The 15,631-nt window shown below is 34.0% G+C and overlaps 1 long non-coding RNA gene across 1 annotated transcript in view; it reads left to right on the top strand.

Moving 5' to 3' along the window:
- The window catches only part of LOC140708656 (uncharacterized), a 482,235-nt gene that overhangs the window by 238,608 nt on the left and 227,996 nt on the right, over positions 1 to 15,631 (top strand). Inside the window, exon 2 of the long non-coding RNA XR_012088814.1 lies at positions 10,568 to 10,662. This is a non-coding gene — a long non-coding RNA (uncharacterized lncRNA). The remainder of the gene's footprint in view (positions 1 to 10,567; positions 10,663 to 15,631) is intronic.

Below are 15,631 nucleotides of genomic sequence, written 5' to 3' on the forward strand. Positions count from 1 at the left end.
ATGCGCGCTGTGATGTGAAAGTTTAAGATGTCATAGAAGCACCTGTTTGGGGGAGAAGGGTCAACGATACACTGAGGTCAACAGATTCAAGAAATTATTTTTAATTACATATATTTAGCCACAAATATTTATTGATCACTTTCATCAAGAACTTCAATGGAATATGGTGATTAGAACAATTTGAAAACTGCTTTGAAAGTGAGGAAATGGAAAAAAAAAGGACAGGTATTCTAAGAGGGTTAGGTCTAAATAAAGGAAAGAGAAATGGGGTGCCAGCAAAAGTGGGATGTGGAGAATAGTTTGAGTTTATGATCTTTTATAAAATATTTTGAGAAAGAAGAACAGGAATATGATTAAAAATTCTAAAGTATTATGTAAGTTAATATTACACAAGTAATTAATGTTCATGATAAAAGATACAAATCTGAAAAAAAAATTATTTGTAAAATTCACATACAATCCTACTACCTTGATATAAACACTAGTACCGTTGTGGTGACTAATCTCGTGTGTGTGTATATATGCATACATATACACATATACACATATAAATATGTGTTTCATTTTTAATATATCTTCATTTCATACATACTGTTTTATAACATTTTTAATAAAAATGTATATTGAAAATATTTTCAGTTCAATAAAAATGTACCTAATTATTCTTAATGGCATCACTTTGTATTACATAGTTGTCATTTTATCATTCTTCTATTACTGAACAATTGGGAAATTTTCTTAGTTTTTTTTCTTTTTGTTTTTTTTGAGATGAGTTCTTGCTGTTTCCCAGACTGGTCTTGAATTCCTGGGCTCTAGCAATCTTCCTGCCTCCACCTTCCAAATTGCTGGGATTACAGGCGTGAGCCACTACATCCAGTCAGGATAATTTTAAATGTTCATAAATATAAACAATGCAATTATGGGTCATACACTTGTGATTACTTAGTTTGGATAATTGCACACTTATCCCATTATTGCTTCAGGCTAAATTGCTAAAAGAATCTTAGATTTGCACTAAAATTTGCATCTGAGTATATATATTTGCCACCTTAGAGTACATATTCTCTAATACATAAGATATGCACTTGGAAAGCCAATACAAAGTAGCTAACCCAGGTCTTGCCTGATTTAGCTCCAACTGGGCTTGGGAAGGATAATGCAGTCTCAGTGAACAGTGGCTGAAAACCATTATTTCAGCACTTGGGAGGCTACAGAAATCCTCTCCAATAGAGTGTTCAGGACAGAGGAGAAATGGGCAAATAGCTAATTAAAGAAGGTTCATCAGAGAGAGAGCCATATGAAGGAAGAGATTAGAGGGCCAAGCTGGTATTGACATTTGTGAAATGAGGAACCCCACACAGAGTCTCCTGCTTGAGAAGGGGATGATTTGACCAGATTGTTGTTATTAAGTTGGTTCTGGACTGGAAGACAGACAGACTGGCAACTGTTTACCAGGTTATATTTTGGGACTGTTGGCTTGGAAAAAGCTCAGCATTTGGCCACACTGGTTAAGCCAACACCAAAGGGGAAAAATAACAACATAACAAAAGCAAAACACGTTTCTGAACTATCAGTATCACTTTCTAGTATTTCATGTTAGATAATAATTATGAATTTGCTTTCTCTTCCACAGAAAGTTATGACTGCCAAAGAATGTTGTCTAGAAGTTACCATAAAATACTTAAAGTACACTTAAAGTAAGAAGATCATTTAATCAGAACAACAGCAACAACAATAATGATGCAGGATAAAATTATTTATTTTTTATGGTATCTGTTACTTTTAATTGTTATAACCAATTAAAATATGTTAGAGATAAAGATGCAGTTATGTCTTCCAAACGAATTTCTGAAGTACATTAATTCAGAATGAATGCAGAGGTAGCAAAGTGCCAGCATATTATACAGCCAGTTTTTTAGAAGTCAGCATTTTAAAATCATATTAACATATAAAATGTTTACATGGGCTGTAAAATATTACAGAGCATAATTACTTACACATAAAATATCCCACGATATAACACCTTGTCTTTGTTTATAATTATTATGAAATTTTGCATCTATGAAAACTGCATTCATGTTGATATTTTTAAAATTGGTAGGGCAAATGTGTGGTCAATAAGTTTTGATGTTACACTCCTTCGGACTGCTTTACTCCTAAAGAAAACAAGCAGCCTCATATTTCGTGTTTGACAAAATTTTAATTGATATTCTTTAAATGAGTTAAGTTGGGGAAATACGATAAACTGTAGACCCTTCTTTGAAATTCTCAATGACACTTGCCTATTAAAAGATCTGGAAAGTTCTGCAATAACTCCCATTTACCAAATGCTTATTAGACAGTACCAGGCACTGCATTAGCTGCCTTACATGTCTGATAATCACAGCCTACAAAGTTTACATTAGCTTTGCCTTGCAGGAGAGGAAACGGATTGGTGAATTAATTTCCTAATTTTACCTGTGTGTTAATACCTACATATTAACAAGTTAGGGAGATCTAGAATTATAAGTGTCTAACATCAATGTCCATGTTCTTTCTACAATGTGTTTCCATGCATGAAAACTAAATAATTCATAATTTGGGATATATTTATGTTCAGTGAGTAATTAAGAATTTCAAAATCAAATTGTGTAATAAAACCAGCCTTTAAGTTCTTTCTAAGAATTGAGACGCATCCCCAAGCTAGGATACATGCCTGGTCTATGTGTACTGCAGGGCACCTGGTGCCTTTGAGTTTATTAACCCTTATCATTCTACTTTGTAATTAATTTGTCTGTACACACATGGAATGTGTTTCCACAACCAGGCACATGTCAAGGACCCCTTGAAGTCTTGGATGATATCTGGCTCATCAATATATTATCACAGCCAATCAATGAATGACTGGCATGGGGTATGCCTTCAATGGCATTGACTGAAGACATGAATGAATTTTAACACTGAGGGCTGATTTAGCAAACCACCTCTGTTTCTATACACATTAACACTGAAATAAAACATTTTTCACAGATAACATTAAAAATTCAATTATTCCCAAAGGGTATCTAGTGGTCTTAAGTTTACTGATGATTCCACTGGGAGGTGGCAGAGAATACTCTCATTGAAAACAAACTCAATCCCAAATCCCATTCCCTGTTTTGTTGTCTCCAAGTTGCCTCTCTCATAATGTTTCCAAAATTGTTCCCCTTTCTCTGACATTTTTACTGTCCCATTAGCTCTAGCAGCCCATTTTTCTCAGATCTGCAAAATATATCATTAACTATAAAACACACAGATACACACACAAATATGTGTATGTATATGTATACGTATGTGTAGATGTGTGTTTATGCATACATAGACATAACTAAATATAGAAGCATAGTACAACAACAGAAGTGATTTTTTACTTGTGTAGATCTCTTTCAACTCTCTAGTTTCTAATTAAGAAGAGAAAACTTCATTTTAAATTTCCACTCAAGCTATTTTTAACCTTTGAACACACCCTTCTTGTAACATATAAATTTTAACATAGAGACAGTAATCATATTCTGTTCATATTTCATTAATATGTTTTTCTTTAAACCCAAAACCGAAAAGTATTTTCTTAAAATTATTTATTTCAGTTGAAGAGAAATGAATTTGTTGTTACCTGTAACAGTAAAACAAAAAAATTGAGTTCAATTTACCTTGGTTTTTATTCTACAGAAATAAACAGCATACATTTCACATCGAGTAGTTGAGATGTACACCATTTGGACAATTTAACCCACAGCATTTATATAGCTATAAAGGGATTGCAGTGCATTTTTATATCCCATAGTAGTACTCAAAGGGATTAAAAAATGTAAACAGTAAGAAGATATGCTTATTTCAAAAGTATTCTGTGATCTGGTACCACTGATAATGGTGTGTAAAATGTGCTACAATTTTGAAGTCAGAGGACATAGAATATAGTATTCAAAATTACATTAAAGTCTGCCTATCATTTTTTTTAAAACCTTTATACTTCAGCCACCATGATAGATTCTTAGACTTTAAAAAAATTATAAGGTAAACTATGCAGCATATCAGAGTATCTTTTGTTAACTTGAATCATTGGAGAAAAAGGCTCTGTGGCTTTTGAATTCATGCACCCTAGTCATTTTAGGCTCAATGATTTTATTATCATTACCACCATTTTTCCAGTGGTTTATCTTCAACTACCAAGCACAAATGGAATCCAAAGTGTGGAACATTTCTCCATTATATTGTCTTCCAGTGTTTAAGCAATCTTCTCCTTTAAAGCTATGAGAAATGTGTCAAGATAGCTACTTTTGAGTATATATTTACAGATTTATCTATTTTGTCTAATGACGACAAATGTGCCTTTATTTTATGTGCTTTATGATTGAAATTTTACAGCAATAACTACAGCCCATTCCCTATTACAATGTGTGTTTAACTACAGCCCATTCCCTATAACAATGTGTATTTTATAGCAAGAAGTCAATTTAATTCAATAACATTTTAGTGATTCTTTTTGCCAAGTAACTTTTTAAACTCAGGGCACAGAGAGGCACATGGGACATGGGACATGGTTTCTGCCTTTAAGAATCTTACAGTTGAAAGAAAGATGGGTATATGCAATGTGATGGAAGAGCTATGTCCATAGCCCTAAGAGACCTCAAAGAATAACAATCTCTGGATAAGGAAGAGGGAAAAATTGAGTTTGGAGTTTGATATTTATGCTAAGCCTTAAAAAGTGAACAGAGCTTGGCCAGGTGAATCCATCCATGGTGAGTGTTCTAGCAAAGAACAGTAAATTGAAATAGAGAAATTATTATTGTTTATAGCATGTATCTGGTACATATGGAGAAATAATTTTCTTCAGAAAGATAAGATTACAGCACAGATTAGGAAAACAGTAAAAGATGAATGCAGAGAGATAGCAGGTTCATTTATGAATACACACAGATGTATTATATTTACATTATATATAATATAAATTTATATTTCAGAATCTACCCATGAATACCTCAGTACTCAGTTTTTACACATGTATCCAATAGAAAGGAAATCAGTATGTCAAAGGAATATATGCAACCCATGTTTTTGTTGTTGTTGTTTGTTGTTGTTGTTGTTTGCGGCAGTATTCACAATAGCAATGAGAGTGAATCAAACTAAGCATCCACAAATGGATATATGGATAATGAATATGTGGTACAATCACACAATACAATGCTATTTAATAAAAAATTGAAATCATTTGGAGCAACATGAATGGAACTAGAGGCAGTTATTTTAAGCTAACTAAGCTAAATGCAGAAAGACAGATATCATATATTCTCACTCATATGTAGCAACTAAAAAAGTTGATCTCGTGGAGTTAAAAGAGGTAAAAAGTAGAACAATGGTTACCAGAGGCTGGAAAGAATGCATGGTATTTTGTTTTGTTGTTTTTGTTTTTGAGACAGAGTCTCACTCTGTCACCAGGCTGGAGTGCAGTGGCCTGATATTGGCTCACTGCAACCTCCACCTCCCAGGTTCAAGTGATTCTCCTGCCTCAGCCTCCCGAGTCGCTGGGATTACAGGAGCATGCCACCATGCCCAGATAATTTTTGTATTTTTAGTAGAAAAGGGGTTTCACCATGTTGGCCAGGATGGTCTCGATCTCCTGACCTTGTGATTCGTCCGCCTCGGCCTCCCAAAGTGCTGGAATACAGGCGTGAGCCACCACACCCAGCTGCATGTGGTGTTTTCAGGGTTAGGGATGAAGAGGTTGGTTAATGGGTGCAAACATAGAATTAGGTAGAAGGATTAATTATAATGCTTGAAAGTAGAGTAAGGTGTCTATAGTAACCCACCTTGTAATGCACATTTCAGGATAGCTAGAAGCGAGAACTTTAAATATTCTCAACACATATAAATTATAAATGTTCATGGTGATAAATATCCTAAACACCTTGACTTGATCATTACACAGTCTATGTATGTAACAAAATATCACATATACCCCATAAAGGCATACAAACATTGTGTATCAATAAAAACAAAGAAATAATTCTTGTCTCTGATTGCTTTCCAAATTTAATACATTTCTTAATTCCATCCAGAACCAAGACCACACTAGCTATAGAGTTAACAACACTCATTATTTTAGATGAATTCTCAATGCAGAATAGGGTAAATGACCCCTACAGAGGCGTACCAGAATCTAACTGAATAAATGGAAGGGTCAGGGGAGGGAAATGTGTGTAGTTTGAAAAGGCATAGTCAATATTGCAATTTTACATTCAAAAATGAAAACAATAATCTCTTTCTTGTAATGCAAACTACTAAAAATAAAGATCAACATAACCTTGACTGAAAAAAAAATGTATAAACACCACATTGCTATAGTAACCAAAACAGCACACTACTAGCATTAAAACACACAGAGCAATAGGACAGAAGAGGGAACCCAGGAATTAATTTATGTATTTACAACCAATTGATTTTTGACAAAGGCACCAAGGACATTTATTGGAGAGAGAACAGTATCTTCAGTAAATGGTGCCAGGAACATTGAATATCCATATGCAGAAGGATGACATTAGATCTCTCTCTCTCACCACAAACAAAATTCAACTCAACCTTGATTAAAGACATACATGTAAAACCTGAAACTACTAGAGTAAAACATAGAGAATAAGCTTCAGGACATTGGTCTGGGCAAATAGCTTATGGATAAGACTTGAAAAGCAAAGGCAACAAAAGGAAAAAAAAAAAAAATAGATAAATGGGATTATACCAAACTAAAAAGCTTCTGCCCCAGCAAAGAAAAAAATCCAGAGTGAAGAGACAATTTTCTGAATAGCAAAATATTTTCAAACTAGTAATCTGACAAGGGATTGATACTCAGAATATACAAGGTACTTAAGCAATTCAACATAAAAATATCCAAATAATCTTATTTAGAAACAGACAATGGATCTGAATAGACCTACACCTCATACGAGTATAGACACATTCTCAACAATATCCTAGCATACTAAATCAAAGAAATTTTTTAAAAGATTATATGCCATGAACAGGTGAGATTTAATCTGTAATTTCAAACAGTTTAACATCTGAAAATCAATATAATACAACATATTAATAGAATGGAGATCCCAAATCAAATGATCATCTCATTCGATCATAATATTTTACAAAATTCAACACTCTTCAATGATAGAAAACATTCACAAAATACTTTTTCAGCTTACAGGCATCTACAGAAACTCATGATTCCGGATAGAGAAATTGGGCAAAAATAATAAATAGAAAGTATCCATATTGAAAACAAAGAAAGTATCCATATTGAAAACAAAGAAAATCATAGAGTGCACTAAAAAAATACACTTTAGTAGGATTGCAGATGCAAAACCAATAAACAAAAATCAATTGCATTTCTTTATATTCATGATGACAACCTAAAATGAAATTCAGAATACAATTATATTTTCAGTACATCAATAAAATAAATAACTTAGTATTAAATTTAGCAAGTGCAGTGCAAGATTTGTTTTGAAAAACCTATAAAACATCATTAAAAAACTAAAGAAGAGCTTAATAAATGGAGTAACATTCCATGTCAGCAATTATATTCTCAGTAGCACCAATAAAATAAAGAACTTGGTAATAAATGTAACAAATGCAGTGCGAGGTTTGTAAAAGAAAAACTATAAAACTTTAAAATAAACTAAAGAAGAGCTAAATAAATGGAATAACATCCCTTGTCATTGATTGGAAGACTTAATATTGTTAAGACTATCAGTTCTCTCCAAATGTATCCAAAAATTTAACACAATCCTTATCAAAATCTAAGCTCCTTTTTAAAATAAATTGGCAAACTGATTCTTATCCAAAAATCAGAAGCCAAAATAGCCAAACAATCTTGAAAAATAGGATTAAAGTTGGAGGACTTACATGTTTTTATTTCAAAACTTACTATAAAACTGCAATAATCAAAACTGCTTTATGTTACTAGCAAAAAGATAGACATACAATTCAATAATATAAAAATGAAAGTCCAGAAATAAGCCCTTACATCTCTGGTCAATTGATTTTTGACAAAAGTGCCCAAAAATCAATAAAGAAGAGTTAAAACTGTAAAACTCTTAGAGGAAAATGTAGGGGTACATCTTCATTATCTTATATTTGACAACAGTTACTTGGCTGTCATCAAAAGCATAAGCAACAAAAGAATAAATATATACATTGGATTTTATCAGAACCAGACTTTTTCCACAAACAGTATCTCAAAGAATGTGAAAAGATCACCCACAATAACATAAAATATTTGCAAATTATATCCAAGAAGAGAATATGGAAAACATTTTTATAACTCAGTGATAAAGAAGTGAAGATGAATGATATGGTTTGGTTCTATGTACCCATCCAAATCTCTTGTCCAGTTGTAATCCCCATGTGTTGGGGTAGAGGTCTGGTGGGAGGTGATTGAATCATGGGTGTGGATTTCCACCTTGCTATTCTCATGATAGAGTTCTCACACGATCTGTGTGTTTGGAACTGTGTAGCAGTTCTGCCTGCTCTGTCACTTTCTCTCTTTCCTGCCACCATGTGAAGAAGATACTTGTTTCTCCTTCACCTTCCACCATAATTGTATGTTTACCAGGCTTCCCTGGAAACAGAAACCTGTACAGCTCACAGTACCATAAGCCAATTAAACCTCTTTTCTTTAAAAATGTTTCAGTCTCAGGCAGTTCTTTACAGCAGTGTGAAAATGAACTAATACAAAAAATTGGTACTGGGAATGTGGCACTGCTATAAAGATATCTGAAAATGTGAAAGTGACCTTAGAAATGGGTAATGGGCAGAGACTGGAACAGTTTCAAGGGCTCAGAACACAACAGAAAAATTTGGGAACATTTGGAAGTTCCTAGAGACTTGTTCAATAGTTTTGACCAAAATGCTGATAGTGATATGGACAAGGAAGTTCAGGCTGGGTGATATCAGAAGGAGATAAGGAACTTATTGAAAACTGGAGTAAAAGTCATTCATGCTATGCTTTAGCAAGGAGACTGGTGGCATATTGCCCTTCTTCTAGAGATCTGTGAAACTTTGAACTTGAGAGAAATGATTTAGGGTATTTGGTGGAAGAAATTTCTAATTGGCAGAGCATTGAAGATTTGACCTAGCTGTTTCTAAAAGTGTACACTCATTTGTATTAACAAAGAGACTATCTGAAACTGGAACTTGCATTAAAAAGAGAAGCAGAGCATAAAAGTTTGAAAAATTTGAAACCCAGCCATGTAGTAGAAAAGAAAAACCCATTTTCTAGGGAGAAATTTAAGACTGCTGCAGACATTTCATAAGAAGGAGGAGCCAAATGTTAATAGCCAAGACAATGGGGAAAATATCTCCAGGGTATTTCAGATACCTTCAAGGCAGCCCCTTCCATCACAGGCCTAGAGGCATAGGAGGTAAAAATGGTTTCATGGGGCAGACCCAGGGCCCAACTGCTCTGTGCAGTCTCAGGACATGGTTCCCTGCATCCCAGCTGCTCTAGCTTCAGCTCCACCCATGACTAAAAGGAGCCAAGGTCCAGTTTGGGCTGTGGCTTCAGAAGGTGCAAGCCCCAAGCCTTGGTGGCTTCCACGTAGTGCTGGGCCTGCAGGTGCATAGAAAGCAAGAGTTGGAGGCTTGGGAGCCTCTACCTGGATTTCAGAGGATGTATGGAAATGCCTGGATGTCCGGGAAGAAGTCTGCTTTGGAGGCAGAACCCTCATGGAGAGCGTCTACTAGGGCAGACAGAAAATGTGGGGTTGAAGCTCCCAGAGTCTCCACTGGGGCACTCTCTAGTGGAGTTGTGAGAAGAGGGCCACTGTCCTCCAGAGCCTAGAATGGTAGATTCATCAACAGCTTGCCCTGTGCACCTTGAAAAGCTGTAGGCACTCAATGCCAGCCCATGAAATCAACTGGTGGGGTGGTACCCTGTAGAGCCACAGGGGTGTAGCTACCCAAGTCCTTGGCAGCCCACCCCTTGCATCAGTGTGACCTAGATGTGAGACATAGGGTCAAAGGGGATTATTTTGGAGTTTTAAGACTTAATGACTTCCCTGCTGGGTTTCAGACTTGCATGGGGCTTGTCCCCCTTTGTTTTGCCCAATTTCTCCCTTTTTAAATGTAAGCATTTATCCAATGCCTCTACCCTCATTATATCTTGAAAGTAACTAACTTGTTTTTAATTTGACAGACTCATAAGCAGAAGGGATTTGCCTTGTCTTAGATGAGACTTTGGACTTGAACTTTTGAGTTAATGCTGTAATGAGTTAACACTTTGGGGAATAATTGGGAAGGTATGATTGGTTTTGAAATGTGAGAAAGACGTGAGATTTGAGAGAGGCCAGAGCCATAATGATATGGTTTGGCTCTGTGTCTCCACCCAAATCTCATGTCCAATTGTAACCCCCACATGTTGGGGGAGGGGCCTGGTGGGAAGTAATTGAATTGTAGGGGTAGACTTCTACCTTGCTATTTTCTTGATAGAGTTCTCATGAGATCTATTTATTTGAAAGTGTGTAGCACTTCCCTCTGTGCTTTCTCTCTCTCCTACCTCCAGGTGAAGAAGACACTTGCTTCTCCTTTGCATTCCATCATGATTGTAAGTTTTCTGAGGCCTCCCCAGGAGTGGACACCTGTGCAGCCAACAGAACTGTGAGTCAATTAAACCTCTTGTTTATAAATTTTGCAGTCTCAAATAGTTATTTATAGTAGTGTGAGAACATACTAATACAACAACCCAAAATATAAGAGAAAATATTTGCAAATTGTATCAGAGAAGGGAACATGTAAAACATTTTTACAACTCAATAATAAAAAAGAGGAATAATCCAATTTTTAAATGGGCAAAAAGTATGAACAGATATCTCTATAAAGATTTACAAATGACCAATGAGCCCATAAAAATGTTCATTAATCATTAGGGAAATATAAATCGAAGTCACAATAAGATATAAATCCACAAATTCTATTATAGCTACAGTAAAAAAGACAAGACAATAACAATTGTTCATGAACATATGGAGCAATTGGAACCCACGTATTTTGCTGGTGAGGAAGTAAAATGATGCAACAACTTTGGCAGAGTTTGGCCATTCCTCAAAATGTTTTTAACTTTTTTTTTAATAAAGCATTACTATATTACCCATCAATTTCACTCTTAGTTCCATGACCAAGAGAAATGAGAACATCTGTCGATGCAAAATGTGCACATGAATATTTCAAGCAGCATTATTTCTAATAGCCACAAAATGGAAACAATCAAAATGTGTATCAACTGTGAATGAATAAAGAAAATGTGGTATATCCATACAATGGGGTATTGTTAGATAATAAAAAGGAGTAAGTACCGATACATAATATAACATGGATGAATCTTGAATGCATTATACCAAGTTAAAGAAAGCAAACCCAATAGACCAAATATAATATGACTTAATTTATATTTAATGTCCAGAATAGGAAAATAAATGTAGAAAACTAGATTAGTGATTCCCTAGGATTGCAGGTGGGAGTAAAATGTGGAGTGACTGCTAATGTTTATGGGGTTTCTTTTGGGAGTGATGAAAATGTTCTTAAATAAGATTGTGGTAATTCTAACAGAATTCTGAATATACTAAAAACCACTGAATTGTACATTTTAAATAGGTGAATTTTATGATATTCAAATATTATTCAATTAAGCTATTTTTAAAAATCAGGAGTCATTAAGTTATAGAGATATGTTCAGATATGTCTAAAATTTGAATAAAAACATGTAAGTAATATGTAATTAACTGAATAAGATTAACCACGGATTGATAATTGTTGAAGCGAGTTAAGAGTATCTGGGAGTTAATCATACTATGTTTTTTAGTTATATCTGTACTATGAATTTTCAATGAAACTAATTTAAAAAGAATTTTTCTAGCCATGGCTTGAATATCATGCCCATGTGCTTAGAAAAATAAACTACACTAAGAAAATTACGCTTATATCCTGTGAAATATCCCATTAATTATTTCAAATTAACAATTGGCAGAGATTAATAACATTTGATATATTACATAAAAGTCTCAGAGAAGTAAAATAAGAAAACGTATTCTCTTGATAGCAGAATGATTGTTAGGTGGTCTCTTTGGTAATCAGTCGCTTCAGTATTAAAATGGAGCATTGAAATACTAAATTCTTTGTCTATATTATCTCATATATATGGAATGAATGAATCATTTTGACAAGTTGTGACATTTAAAAAAGTATATTTCCTCTAGGGAAAGAAACTTGGTCCTTAGGAACTCAAGCCCTACCTCTTTATTATAATAGAGACCAAAGCAGAGAATAATTTTCCTCTCTTGTCTTATGACTTGCCAGCAATGTTTACCTTTAGGGAGTCAAGGCCAGACCAGGGCAAGGGGTATTATTAGGATAGGGACAGCAAAGCTTGGCATCCATGCGCTGTCCTTTACTTCTGTATCAGGAAAGACATTGTTCATTATCTCCAAAATCTTTCCCACTGAGTTTTAGGATCTTCCTCATCAAAGTGACCCTGAAAACACCTGACCTGTCAAAGTTCACATATGAGTTAAAACTTACTTGTTTTTCAGGTTTTTGTGTTGATGCTGGTATTAAGGGTACAGTTAGGGGTAAGGCTAGGATTCAACTTTAGCATGAAAATAAATGTTAATCTCCTAGAGTAAGAGGCTTTAAATAGATTGAGCATTAGCATGAGTACTTTGGCTAAGATTAGTGCTAGAATTAGGGTTAGCTTTTTGATGGTATAATTACAATTTCAGGCTAGAGTTTTCTTAAAATATTTTGCTTAGTATTAGAGAGGGTAAAAGTAGAATTGGTATATTTTACTGTGGTAGAGTCAGATGATATCTTGTGTATATCATACAGTAAAACCTTCCCCAGTTCACATATTTCTTCTCTGATTATTCATCCTGATCAGGTATTTTGAAAAAAAGTAATGATCTAAAGAACTCTTAGTTTATACTAATACCTAAGCTTATAAATTAGTAGAGTTTTATTTTGAAGATTATTCTATGTAAGTCACAAATTTTATGAGTTAACTTTAATATTTGACTAATTACATTTGTTAGGCTACTTAAGAAAGATACTGCAACATGTTTCAAGTATCTTTTAATCGCCATTAAAAAAATCAAAGGGATCAAAAGCCACTAATAAGATTACAAACATAAATAACTGATCAGTGTATACAGTGAAATAATAATCAGTCAAACTGAATACATCTGCATCTGCATTAAAATAGATAAATTATTTTCAACTACAATGCAAAATTTACATTATATAAACAGATTTGAAGACATGACAGCAAAATGTCACACATACATAGCTGTTCAGTTCTATCGACCTTGTCCAATTTATCATTCTTGTTTCAAAACAGAAAGCAGGAAATACTTTATAGGTATTAGGAACCATGCCAAACAGGATAAAATGTTTAAATCCCTTTAAGAAATTTCTCACTTTAAACTGAAAAAAACAAAACAGGCTGATTGACACAACGTCGTCGAGTAAATGTAGCATCCTTGCTTGCTTATTAACTAGCTCTCTGCCTGTCGTCCTTCATTTTCCAAAAGGATTTGAAAAAGTTTAAATAAATGTAATTAAGAACACAAAACTGAATGTATTTTTAAAACAGAGAATGGAAAAATAAGGATAACATATCAAAGTCAAAATCAGCAAGAAATAGTAATACAGAATGCACACCATTAGATTTTCTACAGTTATTCAAGTTGTACTGCAAATTGACCCCAGACCCCCTCAATTACAAATGTAAATAGAAAAACAAGGTGATGAATATCCCAGTTATCCAGAATTGATCATTATATATTGTATGCATATATTAAAAATCACATATAATTCATAAGTTAAAAAATAAAGTCCATTTAAAAAAAATAGAGAAATACGATATAGTGAGATTTGAATTGTTAATAATATATATTGGGCAAATATTAGACATAATATATTGTCAATATATTACCAGTTACTAAGTGAATCAATGAAAAAATTCATGTAAAATCTTTCTCCTCTTGAATTACTCTTTGCTGATATATGCTTGCCTATGATAAAAGATAAAAAGACAAAATGATATTCTTCCATCTGTATTTCTCTTTAAAAAACTCCATTCTCAAGACCAAAGTTATAGTGTATTCATGCAGATTTATTCAAGAAAGATAGAAGCTATGGAATAATAAATCTGCTTTCATTCTTACAAGCTTTCAAGAGAACATAAGAAAGTATCATTTCATCAAGGGCAAGGTTTCATGTCAAATAATGTGTAAAATCTAATAATACTCAGCAGGTAATAAAAGCAATGCGGAGGAAAAAAACATAAAGTCTACATAAAAACATTACCAGGGACATTATAGGTGTGACTGAAAGTTCTTGAAGTTCTTTTGGTTAGATTATGTAACCCTGTATAGCAAGAAAGAAGGGGAGTGAAAATCCTGAGTGCTGTTTGTGGCAAGTGAAATTTTCTCCACCTTTTTTCCTTCTCACGTTCCACTGATACTTTCATACTTAATTTTGTAGGCACTTAATGGCCCCAGTGAAGATAGTAGCTTAGAAAGAACATTGTTTAGCAAGCATGTGATGTGAGATCCAGTTTTGGCTGTCTCTAAGCCTTTTTCCTTCATATTTCATCTCATTCTCTCCATCTTTAAAATAAAAAGTCAGTGACTTCTAAGTTCACCCTGTAAACCTACCTTCCAATAATTATGTGACTTAAGGTAAATTACTCAACCTTTCCTACGCCTTAAAAGGATTCAACCTGAAATATCTTACAGAACTTTTGGTAGGATTGAATGAGCTAACATATCTGGAAAGCTTATAGGAATAGATTGTGTGCCCAACTTATTTGTTCTCTAAGTTTTGTGTTGATGCTGGTATTAAGTTAAGGTTAAGGTTAGGATTTAGCTTAGTTATTAGTATCATCTAAGAGTTCTTTTAAACACACAGATTATGTACCCAGAACATAACATTATAACATATGTGCCCAATGCATGCTATTTCCTTTCTGTTTTCTTTTGTATTCCTTTTCTCTATAAAGTCTCAAACTCTAAAATGCCTGTTTATATTAATAAACAATAGAGGAAACAAATACCTCACCAGCATAAATACAAAATGTGATACCACTCTTTTTAGTGTAAAGTTAAAATTATACCTTGGCCTCATCAGAGACTATGAATGGCCTTGTCCTTTTCTCCTCCTTTGTAAGTCCTCAGTCCCAAGAAAAGTCCATGAATCCCATGGAGATAACTTGGTCCTAGTTTCTCAAAGAAGGAAAGAAAGATACAGAAAGAAAGGAAAAGAAAACTTTATGCACCCAATTCACCAAATTCTGTGTTATTTGTTGTATAACTGCCACATGGCAACCCATACAGTGCTTGTTAGATGGGAATGCCCAAAGTATACACTACCTCCTCTGATCCAGTAAAAGAATCACTGATATATGCGTTAGCATGTATGTGTATGATAGTGAAGGAGGGTAGGAAGCAAAAAAGGAAATCTCTGTAGTACTATGATCAATATTAGCTACTACATATTGTGATATTCTATGCCTAGATTTGACTGTTACTCTCTCATGTATATATATGTATACACACACACACACACATATACA

Source organism: Chlorocebus sabaeus, chromosome 16 (genome assembly GCF_047675955.1).
Source record: "Chlorocebus sabaeus isolate Y175 chromosome 16, mChlSab1.0.hap1, whole genome shotgun sequence".
Classification (NCBI taxonomy): Eukaryota; Metazoa; Chordata; class Mammalia; order Primates; family Cercopithecidae; genus Chlorocebus; species Chlorocebus sabaeus.